At 52.0% G+C, this 21,595-nt stretch overlaps 1 protein-coding gene across 2 annotated transcripts in view; it reads left to right on the top strand.

Annotated features, from left to right (window-relative positions):
* The window catches only part of LOC111141413 (erythrocyte membrane protein band 4.1 like 1), a 104,335-nt gene that overhangs the window by 28,684 nt on the left and 54,056 nt on the right, over nt 1-21,595 (top strand). Inside the window, exon 1 of one of the 2 annotated variants that reach the window (XM_022493940.1) lies at nt 7,613-7,646. The exons of the other annotated variant lie outside the window; for it this stretch is intronic. The gene's annotated coding sequence lies outside the window, so the exon portion shown is untranslated. Of the gene's footprint in view, nt 1-7,612; nt 7,647-21,595 lie in introns of those variants that run through there. 2 annotated transcript variants of the gene reach the window in all.

Genomic DNA, 21,595 nt, shown 5'->3' with positions numbered 1-21,595 from the left:
GACATCGCTGCCTGGCCGCCTTCTGAAGCTGGGGATTAGCCAGTGGTATAGCGACTGGTCTCACCATCTGATCCCTGCATATGGGTGGATGGGGAGGAGGTTGCAAAGACTGCAGAGCTCTGCCAGCTTCTGGAAGGGGAGCGTTGGCTGGGTGACACCTGGGCTGGGAACCTGAATATGAGAAAATGTCCATTGTGGTCTGAGCAATGGGCAGCGGGTGAAATTCTGCTTGGCCTGGTGTGGGAATTTAGAGATCTTGGGAACAGTCCTGGTTGCAATAGAAAGATGGTCAGAAAGAAAAAAAAAAAAGAGAGAGAGAGAGAGAAACAGCATTCTAGCTTCAGAATCTAGTACTAAGAGGATTCCACATCCTGAAAATCTCTAGCGAATATTCATCTCTAGGACAAAAATCTTTTCTTTTTTTAATTTTAAAAAGATTTTATTTATTTATTTGTCAGAGAGAGAGCGCGCACAAGCAGGCAGAGCGGCAGGCAGAGGCAGAGAGAGGAGCAGGCTCCCTGCTGAGCAAGGAGCCTGATGCGGGGCTTGATCCCAGGACCCTGGGATCATGACCTGAGCCAAAGGCAGCTGCTCAACCAACTGAGCCACCCACGCGTCCCCAAAAATCTTTTTTAAAAAGAAAATTTTATTGAGGGGTGCGTGGGTGGCTCGGTTGGACGTCTGATTCTTGGTTTCTGCTCAGGTCGGGATCTTGGGGACGTGAGATCAAGCCCTGCATCAGGGGCTCTCCCTCTCCTAAAAGAAAAAAAGTTTTTCTTTAAAGAAAAACTTTATCGAAGTTGCAAATGCAGCAAAGTACACAGATTGTAAGTTTATGCACACTTGTGTAACTATAATCCAGACAACAACTAAAACACAGCCAGCATCTCTACAGTACATTTGTGACAAGCCAAATGTATGCAGGGTTAAGGATGGAAAAGCCACGGGCTCTGGAGTCAGGCATGCCTGCAACTGAATCCTGCTCCTTCCCCAACCCCCACTAGCAGCATGACCTTGGTTTAGTGACTTCAGTGCTCTGAGCTTCAGTTTCCTCCCCCTGGAAAAGCAAGTGCGTCTCTAACCTCTGCTTTACAGGGGGGTAGCAGATTAAAAACGGAAAATGTATCCAAATTGCTAGGCGCCGCGCCAGTACGTAGTGGGGACTCAGCTGCTCTCCACAACGATGATGTGGATTGATGGTGTCACTGCAGCATCTTCTGGCACACGGGACCGCAGACACGTTGCCACTCACTGCTTCCAGCCTCTGTATGACAGTCTCCAAGGTCTCTTTTGACTGCAAGGAGTCTGTGATGCTCCGGCGATGAGCAGACCTCAGAGGCCACCGCAGGCACCTGATGGGAGGCTGGGTGGCCGGGTATCCTTAGCGAGTGGGACGGTGGCCAGACCTTTCATGTTCAGGCCCCGGAAGTGTGGCTCTCAGACTCCGGGGTGAGGGCTGATTTCCCAGGGGCAGTTGGAGTATGGGGCTCCATTAAGAAATGTAGCCAAGGTGATGTTGGGGTCAGAAGAACACAGCCCCAAGAGTGTCCTGGTTTCCTGGTGAATTCTTACTCCCGGCCCCTGACTCTGGGAGTGAGGGTGGCTCAAGGGACACATAGCACATACGCACATGTGTTCTGAGCTGGGCCCCCATGGGGAGAAGGATGAAAGTGAGCCCTGCCATCAGGCTGACTGCGGGCAGGACTTCAGGCCTTGCAGCTGGAGGGCAGAGTGCGGGAGGGAGAGGCCCTGAGTTTCCTTCTATCTGGGAGGGGTTGTTGCCAAGAGGAGGAGACCAGGAAGGACTTCCTGGAGGATGCCTGGATGAAAGACCATGGGAAAAGGAGGAGGGGTCTCCCAGGCAGAGGAAAGAACAGGGGCAGAAGCAGAGAGGCAGGGCTGGGCCGCCATCCTGGGAGGCTGGAAGCATTCATACTGGCAGAGCTCCCCACCCGGAACCTGAGGATAAGACTGAGGAACCAGGTGAGATCAGCCTTTGAACGGTCTGGGGAGTCAGGCTGAGGAGTTTGGCTTGCTTTATCAGAGAACAGGGGACCCCTGAAGGCTCCTCCGTGGAGGAAGCAGAGCAGGACCAGCTCCTAGAGATTTGCTTAGTGGAGACCAACAGGTACACATTCTTCCAGAGCTGCATTATTTTTTGGCCAAAGACGGCGGCCAAACGTGCAAGCTACTGGAGTGGGCCTTGAGGGCACTTGGGATGTGCGGACCTGTGCAGAGGCCTGGCTGTGGGTACGGAAAGAAGAAGGAGGGGGGAGGGAGAAGGTAAGGCTCTTCCCTTTGCCAGACTGCATTCTTGTTGGAGAAGCCAGAGAGCCTCATGACAGCTGAACTCCAAATTCAGAGGTGGAGAAAAAAGATGTGTGGTCTAGTAGGCCAGAGGAGGGACAGGCTGGGTAGAACATGGGTGGAAGAGGCAGGAGGGGTAAACTTCCTGGGGGGAGGCAACTTTGAAGGCTTTGGAGAGACTCAGGGTACTGCAGGACACGCTCAGCGCTTTATGGGTTTTCTCTCATGTCCTCTTCCTAGGCTCTAGGAGGTGGTGCCAATATCATCCCCATTCTACAGAGGTGAGAACTGAGGCTCAGAGAGGCCCTGCCCAAGGTCACACAGCTCCTGTACAAATTCATGAGCATCCCCCATCCCTGCCTCTGGCCCCCTCCACAGAGGTAAATGTTGCCCTCAGCAACACCACAATAGGTCTAGAAAAGTACTTTGTACTGTGTGACCTGCCATTCAGCTTTGTCATCATTCCACACCAGAGTATGACCTAATGCAGGAGAGTGCGGCTCCCACGGTCTGGCCTGGAAGGTTCGAGGGAAGGGTGGTCCCTGGGGACTGCAGCGCTTTGGGAGCCTTCCTGGAGGAATCTGAAGGCGAGGAGATGGGGGGCAGCGGGTAGGGGGAGGTCCCTGCCAGGTGAGTGCTGCTGCCTGTCCGCCCTGCCTGCTCTCTACACGCAGGCAGACGCAGCCACCCCGCAGTGCCTTCCAGAGAGTGCCAAAGACCAGTGAGAACAGCTTTGTCAGGCAGACTGTCCCAGACCTGCGGGTTGTGCTGCTCTGGAAAGTTTGGCTCTGGTAGCTTCCCCCAGAGACTCGCCCAGCTCTCAGCTGCCTGGGGCTGCTGCTCAGCCCACCCAGGCCCTGCAGCCCTCTGGGGCCAAAGCCAGATGCCCTGCAGCTTTCTTGCCCTGGAATACCCTCCTCTCCACGACCTTGCCTTTAACCAAGCTCAGTTTGGGCATCCCCCCCTCCAGGAAGCCTTCTCTGAGCCCCAGGGGCTGGGTTAGGACTTCAGACTATCTAAATCCATGCAGATTAAAGGAAATGTCATGTGAGCCATATTTGTAATTTAGAATTTTCTAGCGGTCACGTGAAAAAAGAAAAGCAAAAAGAAACCAATGACATAGTCTAATGATATATTTTATTAACTCAATATATCTAAGATACTTCAACGCAAAAATTACTGAGCTCTATTACACTCTTTTTCAATTAAATCTTCAATGTCCAGTGCCAACTTTAGCCTTACAATACACCTCAATTTGCATCTGTCTCGGTTCAAGGACTCAGTAGCCACATGCAGCTAGTGGCTACCGTAGTAGTTGGCACAGCTCTGGGGGCAGGGAAGAGAGCATAAGGATTGACGCTCAGGGTTTGGCATCAGACAGACATGGCAGTCACATCCTGGTTCTGCTGTTTCTTCGCTGGGTGAACTTTGGGAAGTCATTAACCCCTTCGAGCATCACTTACTTTAGCTGCGAAAGGAGTGAATGATTTCGATGCTAGAGAATTAATTGTGAGCATTCTACAAATGAATGTGTGTCTAGTGTCAGGTACAAAGTAAGTCCTCAGAAAATGGTGGTATTCATCTTACAGTGTGCCCTCTGATGGGCTGGCTTATGTGCCGTTCTCCCCCACTGGACTGACACTGAGTCCAAAGATGGAGGCTACCCAATTCCTCTCGCCTCCCCTGAGTCTAGGGCCCAGCTCAGTGTGAACATTACTGTTTGCTGAATGAAAGATTAAGACCTTGGGCTAAGAGTACTAACCACCCACCCTGCTCTCCGGGGAACCAAGGGGTCCCTGCTGGTGGGGAGTCATGAGACCACTGACTACTTGGGGTGACCTTGACAGAGGCCACTGAAGATAAAAAAAAAAAAGAGGGTAGGAGGGGCCCTGCTTGAAGGGTTCAGTGTCATCTCTGCCCCAGCTTTGGGGGTGGGGTGGGGTGGAAGCCATTGCTGACACTGTGTGCTTTGGCTTCCCAGCCAATGGGGCAAATCATTTCCATCCTTCTGGCTTTCTGATATCTGGCCCTTTTCCATCAAGCTCCTTGGAGTTAAAATTTAAGAGAAAATAATTTATCCCACCTCCTGGGCAAACCAGAGAAGGGAGGCAGGGTCCTGTCCCTTCTCTTCCGCCAGCATTTGCTGACCCCCCCATCACACCAACCCCGTAATGGCAGTAGGGCAGGAAGAATTTCTCCCATTTTATAGATGAGGAAACAGGCTCAGAGAGGTCAGTTCTGCCCAAGTAACATAGACAGTGCTAGAGCCAGGGCTGGAAGCAGAATTCAGGAAGAACCAAGGGAGCTGGAAAGACCTTCTTCCCTGGGTGGGCTCTTCTTTGTCCACCTGGGCCCCTAGCATTTCTCCATGGGGGTTTTCAGGAGAGGTGGTGCTGGGTTAGGTCTTGTTCCTGTGCCTCAGTTTCCCTGCCTGGGGAAGGAAGGCAGCAAAGGAACCGGAGTATTAACTTCAGTTGATGCCCATAAGGAGCCATGCGTTCGTCAGAGTACCCCCAGCCCACCCTCCACCAGATTTCTCTACAAAAGGTCATTGCAGGGTCAAGTGGAACATGGTTCAGAGAGCTAGTGTGATGGAGCAGGTATAACCTTGCACAAGTCACTCACCACTCTGGGCCTCTGCCTGCCTGTTTATAAAATGGGGATGATATTATCTCACAAGATGTTGTGAAGATCACACACAAAAGTATTTTTCAAACTGGAATGTGCTAATAGAAATACTGGTCAATACTAATCATAGAAATAATGACCATGGTGGAAGAAGCCCACGTTTCTGTATGGTCCCACTGACCTGAAGGGAATTAATTGGGCCTTTTGAGTATAAATCCAGAATGATGTCTGGGAATATCCTGCCTTGGTCTTTGGAATGTAGCTCAGATTCTTCTGGGAAAGTGAGAGGCTCCGTCTAGCTGAGGAGAGTGGGAAAATGGCCCTGACCCAGGAGAGGAGGGAGAAGGAAGGAAGGGGAGGAGGATCCAGAGAAGGAGATTGAACTAGGAGGAACATGGGCTTTGGCCACATGTCTGTCCTGCCTATAGGAGCCCAGGGTTGGGAAGGTCAGTGAACAGAAGAGGCTTGGAGTCAATCTGGAATAAAAATAGTGGCCAGCAGAGAGTCAAGGATTTCTTACCAGATGTGTAAAAGAAACAGCAACAGCAAGTTCATCTGATGTGACTCTGGAGTTTTACTGATCCTTTCACTCATTCGTTTGAACGAATGTGCAGTAACTGAACTCAAACAAACATCCCCAGTGGCAAAGTGACTTGCCCAAGGCCATACCCTAGAGGGCCTGGTGAGTTCCTGACAGGAATTTGGGAAGCTGGAGAGTGAAAAGTCCAGAGGTGAAGGAGGACATCTGTTAAGGAAGTCTGCCCAGCGGGATTCTGGTCGTTCTGTGAATTGGCTCTGGGCTGCTTTGTCCGTCTTCCTGGCTCCTGTCTGGAGCAAGGGCATGTTCTCTAGGGCTGGGAGGAGCTGGCTTTCTTCTGGTGTCTGCCCACTCCTGAGCCTAGTGGACAGCACGGAGAGTGAAGGGACTGGAAGCTACGTCTTGGGAACATCTGGTGGCGTTTGTCGTGTTTAAGTTGGAGAAGTTAAGGCTTGGTGTGGGGGTGTTCTCTGAAGGGTGCTGGGGAGAAGGCATGGCCTCATTCTCTGGAGGCCCTATTGTGGTATTAGGACCTAGGTTGTAAGGTCACCAGGAGGGAGCAGCCACACATACACTCAGAGACAGGGAGTAGAGTTGGACAGTGGTGAGTCGACACTGAGGGACACAGCCCACTGGTGAGGCTGACACTGAGGGACCTACAGCTTGCGGGGGCGGGGGGGGGAGGGCAGATGGCTTGGCTCATGTCTGGGCTGCCTCCCAGCTTTGGGCTTCTGTGGTTTTCACTGCAGTGGGGTCTGGGAGGCCTAGAACAGTGGCTGGCATATAGTAGGTACTAGGGAATTATTTGAAGAGTGGAAAAATCTGTATGTCGGGGGGGAAGAGGTTGGGGAGTAGGGGTCATGTGGGCTACAGATGATACCATGAGCAGAAGTCTTTGGAGATTATGTTGGGAGTTACCCACTGTCTTCCCTGGAGCTTCCACCATGAAATGGGATCCTAGAGGTGAGTATGTCCAACCCTTTCTTTGATTGTTTGCAAACTGAGGCCCAAAGCAGGAGAACAACTTGCCCCAGACTATTGGCCAACAGTGGCAGAACTGGACCAGACCCCAGGCCCTCTGCCTCCCACAGTCCTCTGCCATTTGAGGTCCGAGCCTGTGGATGGAGGGAGCTGGAGGTGTGGTGGTTGGGACCAGCTTTTTGAGTTAGTTCCGCTGAAGGGCTGTCATGTGGTTTTTGAATCCTATCCGCAGTGCCATAAGACCCCTTGGCTACCCCGCCCCCTACCTTCCAGGAGCCTGGGTGCACACCCTGTGTGTGCTCAGGAACATCCAGAAAAAAACCATGTGTACCAGGCCCAGTCCCCAGTTATACTTAGGGTCACTGCCACCAAGGCACATATGGGCAAATGCACACATACGCTCAGAGACCCACAGCATCCTAGGAGACCTTTGCACATACCTCCTCCCTGGTGGGGGAAGAGCCCTGAGTCCCTGGGAGATCGTGCCCTTCTTTGCTGCTGGGGAGGTGAGGGTATCCGGCTCTGCTCGGTGGGCTGGGAGGCCCACTGAGTCTGAGTCACCCCTTCTGAGTCAGGGATCCTTCCCCTTCTTCTCCCCTCCCCCTCCCTCTGTCCCTGCGGAGCTCCCAAGAGGGGTCGTCCCCTCGCGGGGGGCCGAGGGTGGTGGGGTTGGGGGCGCGGGATGGGGGGGGCAGCGAGGGCGCAGGAGTTGGCTCCGTGGCTCCATCGCGGTCCCGCAGGGGTCGGGGAACGGCCGGTGACAGCGCCGGGGAGGAAGTGGCCTGGGAGACTGAGAGAAAGAGAGAGAGAAGCAGGAGGAGGAGGAGAGGGAGGCTGGCCGAGAGGAGGCGGAGGCAGGGGCAGGGCCGCCGGAGGGAGCAGGCAGGCAGGCGCGCGGCGACCGCCCCTGGGCTGGGCGCGGAGGCCGGACGGGGGCGGGGGCTGGCCGCGCATCGGGCGCCAGGCCCGGGGCTGTGGGCACAGTGCCCAGCCCCCGGCGCACGCCGAGCCGCCGCTGCCGCCGCTGCTGCAGTCGGCATCCATCAGCGGGCGGGGGTGTCGCGGAACAGGCTGCTCCGCAGAGCCCGCCGCGGCCCCGCGCGCCCGCCCCGCCCCGCGGCCTCCCGGCCCCGCAGTAGCCGACGGGGCGCCCCCCGCCCAGCCTGCCCAAGATGGGGCACCCCGGGCTCAGGTAGGCACATGGGGGGGGGGGTCAGGTGGCACGGGGGGCTGGGGACTCAGTACATGTAGGCCGGGCCTGCGACCCTGGGGAGGACCGGGGACAAGACCGGGAGGAACTGAGTTTGCAGGCTGTTGACTCCCTGGCCTGTGTGTGGTGGTGGTGGCAGTAGCGGTAGTGGTGGTGGTGGTGGTGGTGGTGGTGGTGGTGAGATCTGTGCTGTTCTTCCCTGCCTCCCAGGTCTGCAGCCTCTCCGAGGCCTGGAGAGAGAGGTGGGCAGGCTGTGGGCTGGTGGTTACTGTTGGGATGAACGGTTGCTGGGCACTGGGCTCCCTGGCTGGGCCACTCTGTTCTTTGAGATCGTTCCTGCTGCCTCCGTGGAAGCCAGGGGCTCCCTGGATCTTCTTGTCTAAGCTTCAGATGTCGCAGGCCAGTCTCTTGGTTAGAGACTGGGGTGCTGGGCAGCTCCTATCCTCTCCCTCACCCTCTGGTTATAGACCTTTTTCCACCCTGGCCTCACTTCCCACTGCATCTCCCCTCCAAGTCACCCAAAGCTGGGTGGATGGGTGGAGGTCCAGGCGCCTCTGGGGTTCTGGTTTCCTATTGTTCTGGCCCAAGGCTGCTCCCCTGATTCGAGGGAAAGGACTTGTGGGTTCTAGTTGTGTCTGGCACCTTCACACTTAGGAATGTCTGAGGTCCTGAGAAGCTGGGGTCTTGGGGACAGGCATGGGGGGGGGGGCAAGGGACTGTAGCCACTAGGGTAACTTACCAGGTGCTGAAGCCACTGCCTGGCAGATCTACGGCCCCAGGATGGTCCATGGGAACCTTGAGGCACTGGACAAGGACTAGGAAGGAGTTCTGAAGATATTGGTCTCCTTGTTGGCTGCCGGCTAGGGTCCTTGCCACTCCCCCCCCCCCACAAACTCTGAGAATGCGTTGGTGGGGGAAAGGCACTACCACGTGTTCCTGCCTTCACTTCTGGATCTGCATATCACCTCCTCTGCAAAGGTGGGAGTGTAAGAGGGCTGGATTTAGGACCTCTCGGGCTGTGTGGGGTCTGGCTGCTCCATCTCTCCCTCATCTCCCAGCGTTAGGAGTCTTCCAGAATTAGCAGCAGCTGGGCCATGTTGAGAGCTGGGGATGGGAATGGAGTCCCCAGAAGCTCCTGGAAGACAGTGCTGCCTGACCTGGACAAGGATGTGGAGAATAGGGGCGGCTGTGTGCCCGCCTGCCCACCCATTCCTCCAGATGGAGCTTGCGGCAGAGGCAGCCTGTGCCAGCCTCCTCTCTGAGCCGCTGTGGCCCAGGGAGGCGCTGCCAGCTCTGTGCAGGGAGGAAGCTGGCTTCTCCTGGCCAGCCTGAGGTCATGTCTGCCTGGCAACCCCATGCACAGTCTTTGTGGCGTGCAGAGCATGGTCCTTGAAGGGTACTGCGAGGCAGTCCTAGAGATCAGTGCAGGGGGCATTGTTACTATGAACACCCTTCCTGGGCCATGTGGCATTTCCCTGGGCTCAGCTCTGTGAGCTTCATGGAGCTTTCATAGAACCTGCATGAGAATGATGCTTGGCCCCGTCGGTAGTCCTCACTTAGTAAATGTTGAAAGCTTGAATGAGACCTAGAGAGGAAGAATGACTTGTCCAAGGTCACCTAGCAGCTGAGTGGGAGGGCCAGCACTAAGGCACCCAGGTCTTCTATCCTTGGTTTGAAGTTCCTGCAGCCTGGATACCTGCGTCCCCATCGCTGTGGCTGTTGCCTACATAGGTCTTAGACAGAGACTGAGCATTCTAGCCTGGAGCTTGAGGCCAACCTTTAGGAGGGGGTCTCACATTGGCCTCCCAGCCCGTGACCCCGAAAGGTGAGGAGAAAAGGTCAGGCTGCCTCACAGATAATGGGCCAGAGCTGAGGCAATGGGCAGCCAGCAGCCCTTGACCTTGGGAGTATACGGAGCCAAGAGGATGCTAGAGGCCCAGCGATATTCTGGGCCTGAGCCTGCAGAGAAAGTGGATAGGGTCTCTTGACTGGACTGCGCTGTGTTAGCTCCAACATGGACTTCTCTGTGAGCCTCTCTGGGCTTCTGTATCCCCATTTATTAAAAGGGGATGATAATCTCTACTTGGAGTAATATTAGTGATTACATAATCAGGATGATTTACTGAGCAGTTACCTTGGGCTAGTACTTTGCCTTATCTCACAGCAGCCCTGTCAGGTATTATCCACTCTTGTACAAATGAGAAACTGCAGCTCAGAGAGGTTGTGTCACCTGCCTGAGGTTACACAGCTGGAAAGTGTGGGGCTGCCTGCCTCCGGAGCCCCTCTCTCTCCCATAGCGATATGTCTGGGGTGGTATCTGGGCGTGCCGGGTTGGTGTCCAGTCACAACTGGTCAGCCACAGCTGATGTGCTGGGGCTGGTCCAGCTAGAGTGCTCTGTGTTGGGTCTGGTGAGACAAAGGCAGTTCTGTGGCCCAAGTGCTTCTGATGTCCAGAGGGATGGGGCAGCGGGGTACTCGTGAGGAGCCCTGACAGAGTGGCTGCCTTGGCTTTCTGCTTCCTGGCCAGGGTTCCCTAGAAATGGGCTGCTCTGGTCTCCCTGCCCCCATTGGCTCTCTGGGAAGACTGGTTAGCTTTCAGTCTAGTTAGCCCCCCTGTTCACCCAGCCCTACCCCTTCCGCATTGCTGGGACCCTAATAACCTGAAAACACAAGGGTGGGAATGCAGGGTACCAGGTGGGATGGGGACGAGGAGGCGCTTCTAGGGCGGGTGGCTTGGGGATGAGAATAGGAACAGCCAGCATTTACTGAGCACCTACGACATGCCAGGCCCTGTTGGAAGGGCTTACCCATACAATTCATACAATTTTCACAAAACCCAGTGAGGTAGGAATGCTTCTTCCCATTTTACACATTGAGGGAACTGAGGCTTACAGGCAAGGGAAAGGCAGTTGCTCAGGTCACATGGCTAAGTCATAGGGGAGCCCCGATTTCAATCCAGGCAGAGTAGGCCAAAGCCATTTTCCCAGTGGCCATGCCAGCAGCCTGTAGTGTCTTCTCAGAAGCCCAGTTTTGTGCAATTGGAAAAATATTCTCTGGGTATACCTCCTGCAGGCCCCCTGTTGTGTCCGAGGAAACATCCTTCTTTTCAGGGGGCTCACAGTCTGGCTGGAGAAGCGCAGACAGGACATGGGGAGGTGAGGAGCCAGCTGTTCCATAGGCTAAGCATGGATTCCTGTTTTGGTGATCAGGGAAGGCTTCCTGGAGCCTGTGTCCTGGGCACCAAAGGCCAAGTGGAATTTCAGTGGCTGTGAGGAAGGGTCCCCACTCCCCAGGTCAGAGGGGAAGGAAGTAGAGTTGCCTCTGAAGAAGAGTGGGTGGTCTGGGACTCCTGGGGCAGGTAGGGCAGGAGGGCTGGGTGCACTGGGAGGTGACTCAGAAAGCCGGCTTGGGGCTGGGTCTTTGGCAAGGTTCTGGAATCCACCAGGCCTAAGCTCTTGTCATACAACTCCACGGTGTACCAGCCATGTGCCCTCGGGCCCATCTCTTAGCTAGCCCTAGCCTCAGTTTCCTCATCTGTAAACCAGGGATAAACACTCCTGTCTTCTTGAGGCCACTTGTAGTGGTGGTTATGTAAAGGGGCCTAGCGTGGTCCTGGCACATCCCAGGGACTCAGGAAACACGACTGCTCTCTCCCCTCAGTCTCTCTCAAATGCCAGGCTAAGATGTTTCCACTTGCCAGGAGCCTGGAGGCTCCGGGAGCCTTGGTAGGTCTGCATGAGGCTCGCATGCACTGGGGCATGACAGAAGTGTTCTGGAAGGTCCCTTTGGCAACTGCAGGAACCACGAGGAAGGGCGGGACTGCAGCCTTGTGGGAGAAACGTCAGCCCCGTGGACTGGGAGGGCGGGTGAGGGAGGAAGGTTGACAGTGCACTGAGATGTCCTCTCTCCTGGGGGGCGGGGGGCTCAGCTGGTGGGCTGGGGCAGGCCGCAGGGGTTGTGAATTGGGTTTGAGGCCTCGCGGGCTGAAGATGAAGGACTGTGTCCCTTCAGTCATTCCGAAGGCTGCCTGGCATCTTTTTGTGCATCTGGCTTTTTTTTTTTTTTTTCCTTTTGGATAATTTCCTTTGGATGAATCCCCATCAGAGCTTCCTGTATAATAGCAGTAAATTGGGACTAAGTGCCCAACAATAGGAAGATGATTGAGAGCGTTTTGGAACATCCAGTGGATAAAATAATATACAGCCATGAACAGCCACAGAAATACTTACTCTTACAGCACATGGAGCGGGGCACTTGGGAAGCTCCTTTGCATCCTTAATTCATTTCATGTCTGTGTGACCCAGGTGGGACAGGGTTAGATTCTGCCCGTGCACGAGGAGATTCAGGTTAGGTTCTAATCTCCTTGAGGGCAGGGTTCATGTTTAATTCATTGTTCTATCCACCGCATATAGCTCAGTGATTTGCAAATGCTTGTCTGGTGAAAGAATTGATGGAAGGAACAAAGCAGAGGGGAGTTGGCTTGTCCAAGGTCATATAGGGTGTAAGACCCAGGACCTGGCCTCCTCATCCCTACCCGCTCCATGCTTACTCATCGCTCAGTAGCTGTGCAGGGGAAGTAGGGTGAAGGGGTTCCTAGCCAAGGGCTTGGGAGACGCACACAGACCAGGGCTTTAGTCTACTTTCCAGCCTTCTGAGCTGCCAGGCTTTGGCAGATTGATCTTTTAAGCCTCACTTGCCCCATCTGTAATATGGACAGTCCAAGAATCTGCTTTTGGGGTTGTTGTCAAGATTAAATGATTTCAGGCATGTAAAACTCTTAGCACTGTAACTAGCACGTAGTCAAGCACCCATGAAAATTAGCTGTGATGATAATGATTTAATAATGGGGAAGTATTTCTGATACAATTAATGTTAAATGGAAAAAAACCCTTAAAATTAGGAGCACTCAGATTGAAGTGGTGTAGAATTAGGGATGACCAGAGATAACAGATTGGGAAAGAACAGGCAGAAATGGAGTTTCAGCAGATATGATAGGAGGTCAGTAAGACTGATCAAAACAGATCTTCTAAAAATACTTTTTATTTTCCTTATTTTTATTTTTTTAAAAGATTTTATTTATTTATTTGACAGAAAACACAAGTAGGCAGAGAGGCAGGCAGAGAGAGAGGGGGAAGCAGGCTCCCTGCCGAGCAGAGAGCCCAGTGAGGGGCCCCATCCCAGGAGCCCAGGATCATGACCTGAGCCAGAGGCAGAGGCTTTAACCCACTGAGGGTTTTTTTTTTTGTTTTTTATGTTTTTTAAAAGATTTTATTTATTTGAGAGAAAGCGAGAGACAGCACGAGCAGAGAGGGAGGGACAGAAGGAGAGGGAGAAGCAGGCTCCCCCCTGAGCAGGGATCCCCCATCTAGGACTCGATCCCAGGACCCTGGGATCATGACCTGAGCCGAAGGCAGACACTCAACTGACTGAGCCACCCAGGTACCTCTGTTCCTTAATTTTAATTAGAAAAGAAATATGTGAAAAGTCCTAATAATTCAGAATTGTATTCTCTCTTTGTCTCCCCAACCAAAATTCTTCTGTCCAGCAGAACCCAATGATAACAGTGTGCTGTGTGTCCCTCAGGGTATTTTCTGTGCCTACATAAGCACACAAACCAGAATGGGGCCATAAATTGCATCATTGTTTTACAACTTGCATTTTTTTCACTTAACTTTATATCAGCATCTTTCCATGTAGATATATGTATAAAATCTATAGCAAAAATTTTCACAAGTATGTTATACTTTCATAATTCACTTTTTAAAAAGAATTTATTTGAGAGAGAGAGAGAGAGAGAGAGAGAAAGGGAGTGCTCATAAGCGGGGAGAAGGGCAGAGGGAGAGGGAGAAGCAGACTCTCCGCTGAGCAGGGAGCCGGACATGGGGCTCCAAATGGGGCTCAGATCGTGATCTGAGCCGAAGGCAGCCGCTTACTTACTGAGCCACCCAGGTGCCCCAGTCCTATCATTTGTTTTTAGAGGGGTAAATCCTGGGGTGCCTGGGTGGCTCAGTCAGTTATGCATCGGACTTGGTTTCAGCTCAGGTCATGCTCTGCCCCTCCCCTCACTCGCTCGCAGGTGCGCTTTCTCACTCTGTCTCTCTCAAATAATAAATAAATCTAAAGGGGTAAATCCTAGGTAATTTGGCCAAGGCCCTGTTGATAGACATTTAAAGTTGCTCCCAATTTTACTCTATTCTAAATGATACTGACAATGAACTCTAATAGCGTTTGAACAATTGAAGAAAATGAAATGAGAGAGTCAGAAACGAGCATGAGGGTTGGCCGGGGTAGGGGGCTCTACAGGTCTGCTGCTCCCCACTTCAGCCCCTGCTTCTCAGCAGAGCTGAGTGGGGCAAGGACCTTGAGGGGGCTGGCTTGCTTGGAGGAGACCCTGTCTCTGTCACTCTCAAAGGGTGAGGGTGTCCCAGGGAAACCCCTTCTGCCAATGGACCCAGTATGGAGCTCACCTGTGGAATTTCCAAATTCTCTTTGGACGCTTTAAGCTGCTGCAGGAGTCTAGCTGCTGCCTACACCCTGAGCATCCTTGGAAAAGTTTGTTGCCTTCTCTGGACCTCGCTTTGCCTGTCTGTATGCTTGTGACAACCTTACTGACGAGAGCCAACATTGCCACTCAGTGTCTGCTGTCTGGCGACACGGTGCCAGAGGGAGCTTTCACGTGCATTCTCTCATTTATTTCTCACAACATGCCTTTGAGGCGTAGGGCTTGTTATTCTCATTTTACAGGCTCACACTGGCTCTCAGGGAGATCCAGTAACTTGCCCAAGGTCCTCAAGCCAGGATTCAAACTCTCGTCCAGAGCCCATGTTCCTAACTGCTGTTCTACGTTCCCTCTCACCCGCTGCTGATCGGTGAGGACCAAGCGAAATGATATTTATAAAAGGATTCTTTTTTTTTTTTTTAAAGATTTTATTTATTTCTTTGACACAGAGAGAGACAGATCACAAGTAGGCAGAGAGGCAGGCAGAGAGAGAGGGAGAAGCAGGCTCCCCGCTGAGCAGAGAGCCCGATGTGGGGCTCGATCCCAGGACCCCGAGATCATGACCTGAGCTGAAGGCAGAGGCTTAAACCACTGAGCCACCCAGGCGCCCCATAAAAGGATTCTTTAAATTGTAAAGCACCCACATGAGGGAGGGGTTGGTACTGCTGTTATTATTTCTACATCCAGAGCAACCGTAGCTTGGTTACATGGTTGACAGCGAGGTGGAGTTTGTGGGATGTAGCAGGATTGAGGGGGAAGAGCACAGGACTGTCAGCCAGCAGAGCTGGGTCCTCGTTCTGGCTCTGCTTGAACTGGTGAGCTTCGTGACCTTGGCCAGCCAAGCTGGCCTGAGGGATAAGCCCATCTGCCCTGGGTGGCCCTTGTGCAGCTCAAATGACACAAAGCCTGGCACACAGCCAGCTCACTGCCTGGCGTTCAGAGGATGCCCCGGTACGGGCAGGTCTCTGGTTACCTCTGCAGCCAGCCGTGTGGTCTGGGCAGGAGGTCTTTCTCCTTTCTGATGCCATTGCTCTGCAGGTCTGGGTGGGTCATGTGGTCCCCCAGCCCACAACTGCACATCAGCCTGTGGCTCCTTGGCGGCACGGAGCCAGTGCCCACGGGTGGCAGCCTCTTCACGTTGCTTGGTTTTATTTAATGTGGTGCCGACAAATTGCCCTGTTCCTGTTGCTGCGGACAGAGCTGAGCAGCGGTGCTGACCGCAGCAGGCCCAGCTCCCCTCTTGACCCCACCTGCCTCTGTTGGGGGCTCCTGGGCCTTGGCCTCGAGGGTGGCACCGGGCCCCAGAGGCCGCTCTCTCAGCCTGCACCCTCCCCACCTCGTGGCAGGCAGATGTGTCATTCACATCCACCCCGAGGTCGTCACTCCAGGAAGGGAATGTTCTGTACTGGGGAAATCCCGGTGGGAAGGAGCAGCATCACTAGAGGGGAAGAGTTAAGTCTTCATGGGCTCACCCTCTCTTGTGTTTTTTTCTTTTCATTCTTCTCTTTTTCTTTTCTGATTCCAAGAGTAATACATGTTCATAGTAGAAAAAGGATGAAACCTGGAGAACCCCCGGAAAAGCCGAAAGAAAAGTCTGTAATTCTTTCTCCAAGGGAATGCTATTATTCACATCTCTCTGCCTTGAGACTTAATGTTAACGATGAGGGCATCTAATATTTCTTAAGCCCTCATGGTGGGTTTTGACATGTGTTAAGTGCTTATGACCTGGTTCGGGTGTCACAGGAACCCTGTGAAATAGGCAAGATGATCATCGTGAATTTTACAGATCAAGAGACTGAGGCACAGAGACGTTAAAAGACTTGTTCCCGGTCTCCTTATTGCCCCTTTCGTCCCTAACCACTAGGTGACACTGCCTTTTCCCAATTTCTTCTCCCCTCCCTCTTTAATTCATTTATCTGTTTAGTTTATCAGTCAGATTCTGACAGAAGCAGAATTCCTCTCAGATGCTTACACTGAGGAGATGTTAATAAAGGTGTGGGCAGGATTAACCCACAGGGGCACCCCACAACATAACAGAGACAGAAGCGGTTTCCTCCCTTTGGCCTGAATGAGCAGAGGGTGGGAGTAGTGTTACCAGAACTCCGTGATGGCTGGGTCTGTGCCAGGAGCAGACCGAGAGGGCCTCGGCCACTGCCAGAACCACAGGGAAGGACATTGGGAAGACATTCCCCAACTTCTCTCTTCTTCCACTCTTGAACCAGTACCTCCCATTGGTCAAACCCAACTGGACGTTAGCAGGCAAGGGAGCTCCATCCAAGGGCCAGTCCAAGAGGTCAGCCTCCCAATTCTTTGAACAGGGCATGAATCTGGAGGTACAAACGGAGACTGACAGCCCAGGAGATGTGTTTGGATGGCGATGGGGGAGATGTGCCCCCCGATTTCACGAAAAGAAAGAAGAGTTATCTTGGTAACTGTGGTTATTGAAAACAGAAGAGTCTCATTTATTGCCTGGCATTCTCTTGGTGTCGTCCACGTCCCGTCCATTTCTCTCTCTCTTTGTTCCTTCCTTCCATTAGTTCCTCCCTGGTTCGGAATTCCCAAGAAGGCCTGGGTAAAAGTTGCCAGTGTGCAAGATTTAGAAGAGAGCCTTACTGGCTTGGGAGCCATTGTCATGACCATGGACACACAGGGCTGTGTGTGGCCTCGTGTTGTCCCACTGATGTGTATGTGCTTGCAAAGACATGCTTCTGGTATACACAAGCATCTGGAATATTCTCTCCCTAAATTATATGACTTCAACTTTTTAAAAAAATTATTGTTTAAATTTAAATTCAATTAATTAACATGTAATATATTATTTGTTTAAGGGGTACAGGTCTGTGATTCATCAGTTTTATATAATACCCAGTGCTCATTACAACACATACCCTCCCCAATGTCCATCACCCAGTGACCCCATCCCTCCACGCCCCCTGCCCTCCAGCAACCCTCAGTTTGTTTCTTGATTAAGAATCTCTTAAGGTTTATGACTTCACCTTTTGTATCTCAAAGTTCAAAGTTCGTTCATTCTCTGTGATGTCCTTTATCTACATGGCCCTGCCCTGAAGTGACAGGATAGGGGCTCTCATCCCTGTTTGGCAGATGAGGAAGCCATTGCTCAGAATGGGGAAGTGACTTGCGCAAGGCCCATCAGGTAGGAGGTGGCAAAACTGAAGCAAGACACTTTGGTCCTGACTTTTTTTTTTTTTTTTTTTTTTGAGAGAGAGTGTAGATAGCAGGTGGGGGGCGGGTAGAGGAGGAGGAAGAGAGAGAATCTTAAGCTGGGCATGAGCCTGACCTGGGACTTAACCTCATGACCCTGAGATCTGACCTGAGCTGAAATCCAGAGTCAGACGCCTAAATGACTGAGCCACCCCCCGGTGGTCCCCATTCGGAATTCCATTCTTCCTAGTGTATTTGCCTTTCATTCTTGGAAGTTTTCCCTCAGCCAGCCTCCCCCCTTGGAGAAATTAGTACAGCCTTCCCCCACTCCTACCCCCACCCTCTGAGACTGCCAAAATGCCCTATAGTGGGGTGACTTTGGAATCAGAGAGACTTAACACAGCCTCATGACCTTGGGCAGATCAGCATGCCTTTTTGGTTTGTGTGTCTCACCAGTAAAATAAGGGTGATAATATCAGGAGTTTGGATGGAAAAGTCAGGTGCTTAAGGTCTGATAAGTCATCAGGACAGATTGGCTGGCTGGTAGCCAGAAAGGCTCCAGAGGTGAATGCAGCCCAGGTCTCTGTCCCCAGCTGAGTGCACTTAAAACCTGTTGGTCTCGTTGGTGTTTCATCCACCCATCATGCATGTGTTTGTCCGTTTGTCCATCTACCTATCCTCCTGACACCAGACCCCCTGGGTTTGAATTTTGGCACTGTTATGCACTAGTGTATGATATCAGACAAGTTCCTTAACTTCTCAGTGCTCTAAATCCTTCTTTTACAAAATAGAGATAATAAAAGTACCGATTCTAGGTTATTGTGAAGGTTAAATGGTTTAATTGACGTAAAGTGCTTAGATCAGTGCTGGGCAAATAGTAGACTCTATGAATGTTAGCTTTGTTGGTATTTATCAAGAATTGCCCTAAGTCCTGGGGATAATGGCAGTTGAGATGGCTAACATTTGGTCTTTATGGAGTTTCTATTTCAGAGGAATAGAAATAAATAAGTAAAGTGAATTATGTTTCATTTGTGATAGTTACTATGAAAAAAAAAAAACCCAGCATGGTTTCTTAATGGGTACAGAGTTTCTGTTTGGGGTAATGAAAAATTTAGAAAATAGACAGTGGCTATTGTTGCACGAATGTAATTAACATCATAGAATAGTTACACTTAAAAATGGTTAAAATGGCAAAAACCAAACCAAATCCAAAACCCAGCATGCTGTCACCAGAAAAAAAGGGGGGGGGGACCCATTTTACTTATTTATTTATTTTGAAAGATTCTGTTTATTTATTTAGAGAGAGTGCAAGAGCAGGGGGAGGGGCAGAGGGAGAAGGGAGAGAGAATCTGAACCAGACTCTGCTCTGAGCATGGAGCCCAATGCGGGGCTCAATCTCATGACCTTGAGATCATGACCTGAGCCCAAATCGAGAGTTGGACATTGAACCGACTGAGCCACTAAGGCACCCCAGAAGAAAGACCCACTTTAGGCAGAGGGGTCAAGGGGCACTGGATTGAGGTATAAAGGGCGAGAGCTGCCATGTCAAGAGATGGGACAAGCCCCTGTTCACCCAGAGGGACTGTTAGGGCAAAGCCCCACGCCAGGGGTAGGCCTGATGCAGTGGAAGGCAGAAGGAGAGCCAGTCGGCCAGGCTCACAGTGATGGTGGGAGCTGATGCCACGGCCCTAAGCAGGGACCTTTTAACTTTGGTTAAAGGAGTTTTATTTTGATGATAAGTCATTAAAGGCTTTAAGGAGGGCATCTGAGGAAATGGACAGCACAGGGAGTGTAGTCACGGGTACCATGATAGTGTCGTTTGGTGACCGATGGTAGCTACACCAGGTGTCGTGAGGTATAGACTTGTCCATTCACTGTGCTGTATGATGGAAATTAACGTAGCATCGTGTGTCGACTATACTTGAATTACAAAAATTAAAGCATCCATTTGGAGTTTTGGAAAAATCCACAGGCGGCCCCAGAGACTCCTTGAAGGAGGCCAGGTGGCCATGTGGGCATGGCCTGACCGTGGCTGGGACCTGTGCAGAGGCTGTGGGATGGAGAAAAAGAACGAAGCCAAGGTCCTGGATTCAGAGATGCTGACTCATGCTAACCCTGGCCGTAGGGCCTGATGTATAAATCAGCTGATTCATTTTTAATGAGTTGGTGCAATGACAGGCCAAGTGGATATTGCGTCGCCCGGGCGAGGACATTCTCTCGCAGCAGGACGCCCAGATGGCAAGCCACGGGGCCCCTGGAGGGCGAGCCAGGGGAGCCAGCCAGAGCTCGCGCAGCTGAAGAGCATCGGCTGCTGACAGCCTTCTGGACTGGCCTCTGCCACACTAGCCTGACAGGGCTGGTGTGGGCACCGTCCACATTTACTTCTCTGGCTGACCTTTCTCTCTCCGAATCCTGTGCATTGGGGTTTTCATATGTCCACGCCATCCGTCTGGCCTTGCTGGCCTCTGGCTCCTGGAACACCTCCTTCTCCATGGGTTCTGGGCTGGCGCTTCTGAACTCCTGCTTCTCAGACCACTCCCCGCTGCGGCTTCTCGGTACTGTTTGTAATTATAGACCCTCTCAGCATTGTTTTATTGGGTTCATACCATGTTAAGTGCTCTCTCTAGGTTATGGTCCTGAACCTCTACCACCACGCTCAGAGGGAGGGGGGAGTATCTCCATTTTATAGACTGAGGCTCACAGCATTGAAGTCACTTGCCCATGGTCACAGAGTGAGCCAGTTGGGGGCGCCAGGCTTTGGGTCTGGGTCTGCCTGGCCTAGGTCTGCCCAACCCCCTGCCCTGGCACTCCTGCGAGGAGTCCATGAGAGGCCGGTGTCAAATCCCTGACCATGGGCCTGGCCCCCAGCAGCATTCCATGATGCGAGTCTTGCCCTTTCTAGCAAAGTAATTTTTGTGACTCTTCCAAGGCGACCTCTTCCACCCCCAGTTCACTCCAACCCGTTCAACCTGCCAGGCCGTTTGGAGCTCACCTTTATAGGCTTCTTGTTCTGAGGTATCAGGACGTCAAGGCCTCCTGTCTGTCCTCTGCGTGGGCCTACTTGTTCCCATCTCTAGGCATTTGCCCCCACGGTGACTCAGCCCAAATGCCCTGAGTCTGAATTCCCCCTTTTGGCAAATTTTAACTTGTCCTCACCCCCCTTCCCCACTCCCTGCCCTATAAGCCCTCCTTTGGGTACTCTGGGTTGTACTCCTGATCGCCAACTCCCCAGAATCTTCTAGAGGCTGAACGTCCAATGGCAAATCGAAATCGCATCCTGCCTGGGTATTTAACCATTTTCTGGGGGAGTATCATCTCCCCGTGTTGCAGTGAGCTCCAAAGAACCAGCTGCACGTGCTTCCCCTGGGGTCCCCCCAGTGCCCAGCTGGCCAGGCTGCCCAGCCAGCTCCCTCAGTCTCTACTGGCCTGGGCCCGGGCAGAACTGTGCCCATGCGACTGGCTGTGACAGAACCCAAGGCCAGGCTCTTGGCTTGCTCTCGGTAGCTGAGAGAGACCATACTGTTACCCCTGGACTTGTGAAATCAAGAAGGATCTCATCATAGGTTTAAAAAAATAATAATGATGTTATTTTTCTTTTAAATTCATAAAAAATTTTGGAAGGTACCTGGGTGGCACATTCAGTTAGGCATGCAACTCTTGATTTCGGTTCAGGTTGTGGTCTTGGGGTCATGAGATTGAGCCCATGTCAGGCTCTGCGTGCAGTAGGGAGTCTGCTAGAGATTCTTTCTCCCTCTCCCTCTGCCCCTCCCCCCATGCTCAGTCTAGCATGCATGTGCTCTCTCTAGAAATGAATAAATACTTCTTTAAAAAAAATAAGTCCAGGGGCACCTGGGTGGCTCAGTGGGTTTAGGCCTCTGCCTTTGGCTCAGGTCGCGATCCCAGGGTCCTGGGATTGAGCCCCACATTGGGCTCTCTGCTCAGTGGGGAGCCTGCTTCCCTTCTTCTCTCTCTGCCTGCCGCTCTGCCTACTTGTGATCTCTGTCAAATAAAAAAATCTTAAAAAAAAAAAAATCTGTAAACATTTTAATTTTAATCAGACTTTACCTCCTCATCCTGTCATACCAATCCCCTTGCATTGGAAGATTTTATTTTTAACCTCTCATTTTTTTAAAATCAAGAAATCTCCAGGTATTATAGAAAAATTGAGAACCACAGTGAAAAAAAAGAAAAAATAACCTGTACTCGTGCCATCTAGGAGCAAACACAATTAGTACTTTATTGAATATTCTGTATTCGTGTGTATGTATTA

Source organism: Enhydra lutris, unplaced genomic scaffold, assembly GCF_002288905.1.
Source record: "Enhydra lutris kenyoni isolate GAN:26980312 unplaced genomic scaffold, ASM228890v2 scaffoldscaffold6, whole genome shotgun sequence".
NCBI lineage: Eukaryota > Metazoa > Chordata > Mammalia > Carnivora > Mustelidae > Enhydra > Enhydra lutris.
This window is presented reverse-complemented; position numbering and strand designations above follow the sequence as displayed.